Consider the following 2,516-nt stretch of genomic DNA (forward strand, 5'->3'; position numbering starts at 1 on the left):
AAAAACAGCCATACTCTGTTTTTATATATATATATTTTTTTGAGACAAAGTCTGTGTTGCCCCTGGTAGAGTGCTGTAGCATCACAGCTCACAGCAACTTCAATCTCTTGGGCTTAAGTGATTTTCTTACTTCAGTCTCCCAAATAGCTGGGACTACATGCACCTGCCACAATACCCAGCTATTTTTGTTGTTGTAGTTGTTGTTGTTTGGCAGGTCCGGGCCAGGTTCAAACCCACCAAACCTGGTGTATGTGGCCGGCACCCTAACCACTGAACTATAGGCACCAAGCCCTGTACAATAAAGAGATTTTTTAGGGGGGGGGGGGACAGAGCCTCAAGCTATAACCCTAAATAGAGTGCTGTGACTTCACAGCTCATAGCAACCTCCAACTCCTCGGCTCAAGCGATTCTCCTGCCTCTGCCTCTCTAGTAGCTGGGATTATAGGCGCCTGCCACAACACCGGCTATTTTTTGTTTGCCGCCATCGTTTGGCGGGCCTGAGCTGGATTCGAACCCGCCAGCTCAGGTGTATGAGGCTGGCACCTTAGCCGCTTGAGCCACAGGTGCAGAGCCAATTTAAAGAGCCAAATTTGAGGACCATGACCCAGAGCCACACCCAAGAAGCCTTGAGCAAGGAGCTGGTGGTGGTAAGGTTACAGTTTGGTTTTATATGTTTTAAGGAGACAGAAATTGCAGGTGAGGTCATAAATCAATACATAGAAAATATACATTGGTTTGGCCTAAAAGAGTGGGACATCTGGAAGAGGGGGGGCTTACAGGTTATAATTGGCTGAAAGAGTTAGGCTTTGTCTAAAAAACCAGGAGTTAAAACTGTAACAAAAAAAAATAGCCGGGCATTGTGGCAGGCACCTGTAGTCCTAGCTACTCAGGAGACTGAGGCAAGAGAATCACCAAAGCCCAAGAGCTGGAGGTTGCTGTGAGCTGTGACACCACAGACTCTACAGAGAGCAACAAAGTGAGATTCTGTTTCTAAAAAAAAACAAAACCCAGGAGTTAGGGAAAAGGAATGCTTAAGATATGTCGTCTCAAGTGGTTGAAGTATATTGAAGACTTGCATGTAGGTCTTGCTTTGCCTTAGGACATCTTTAAGGAGGTGGGCATGATGATGCATATTTGATCTCCTTTCTCAAGGCTAGCAACTCAGTTTTAAGGATCTGCTTGGGCAAGAGGGGGTCCAGTCAGACAGTTGCTGGGGGAAGAGACTTAAGATTTTATTTTAGTTAATAGAACTCTTATAAGTAGATAATAAAAAGACGACACACCCTAAAAACAGGCAAAGGAAGCTGGACACAGTGGCAAATGCCTCTAGTTCCACTTGCCTTTTTCTTTTCTTTTTTTTGAGATAGAGTATCACTCTGTCACCTGGGGTAGAGTGATGTGGCATCATAGCTCACAGCAACTTCAAACTCTTGGGCTCGAGAGATCCTCTTGCCTCAGCCTTCCAAGATGCCTGTAGTCCACTACTATGCCTGGCTAGTTTTTCTATTTTTTAGTAGAGGTGGGGTCTCATTCTTGCTCAGGCTAGTCTCTGGAGCTCAGGCAGTCCACCTGGCTTGGCCTCCCAGAGTGTTAGGATTACAGGTGTGAGCCACTGCACCTGGCCTTATTTTTTTGTTTGTTGAGACATAGTCTCTGTTCCCCTGGGTAGGGTACTGTGTCATTATAGCTCACAGTAATCTCATTTTGTTACCCTTGATAGAGTACCATGGCATCATAGCTCACAGCAACCTCAAACTCTTGGGCTCAAGCAATTAACTCTCTTGCCTCAGCCTCCCAAGTAGCTGGAACTACAGGTGCCCATCACAACACTTGGCTATTTTTAGAGATGAGGTCTCACTCTGGCTCAGGCAATCCACCTGCCTCGTCCTCACAGAGTGTTAGGATTACAGGCATGAGCCACTGCACCCACCTCTTGAGTAGGTGGGACTATAGGTGCCTACCAGGATGCCCAGCTAGTCTTCTATTTTTAGTAGGGTCCAGGTCCTTCTATTGCTCAGGCTGGTCTCAAACTAGAATTCATTAGCTCAAGCAATCCACCCTCCTCAACCTCTAAGAATGCTAGGATATAGGTGTAAGCCACTACACCCAGCCAGTCTCAGCTACTTGGGAGGCTGAAGTGGAAGGATCATGCTTTAGCCCAGGATTTCAAGGATGTAGTGTGCTATAATCACACCTGTGAATAGCCACTGCATTCCAGCCTGGGCAACATAGCAAGATCCCATGTCTTAAAAATAGGGCAGGCTCGGCGCCTGTGGCTCAAGTGGCTAAGGCACCAGCCACATACACCTAAGGTGGCGGGTTCGAAACCAGCCTCCGGCCCACCAAACAACGATGACTGACGGCTGCAACCAAAGAAATAGCCAGGCGTTGTGGCAGGTGCCTGTGGTCCCAGCTACTTGGGAAGCTGAGGCAGGAGACTCGCTTGAGCCCAGGAGTTGGAGGTTGCTGTGAGCTTTGATGCCAGGGCACTCTACCCAGGGGGATAGCTTGAGGCT

This window comes from Otolemur garnettii, unplaced genomic scaffold (assembly GCF_000181295.1).
Source record: "Otolemur garnettii isolate 467f Iridium unplaced genomic scaffold, OtoGar3 scaffold00202, whole genome shotgun sequence".
Lineage (NCBI taxonomy): Eukaryota > Metazoa > Chordata > Mammalia > Primates > Galagidae > Otolemur > Otolemur garnettii.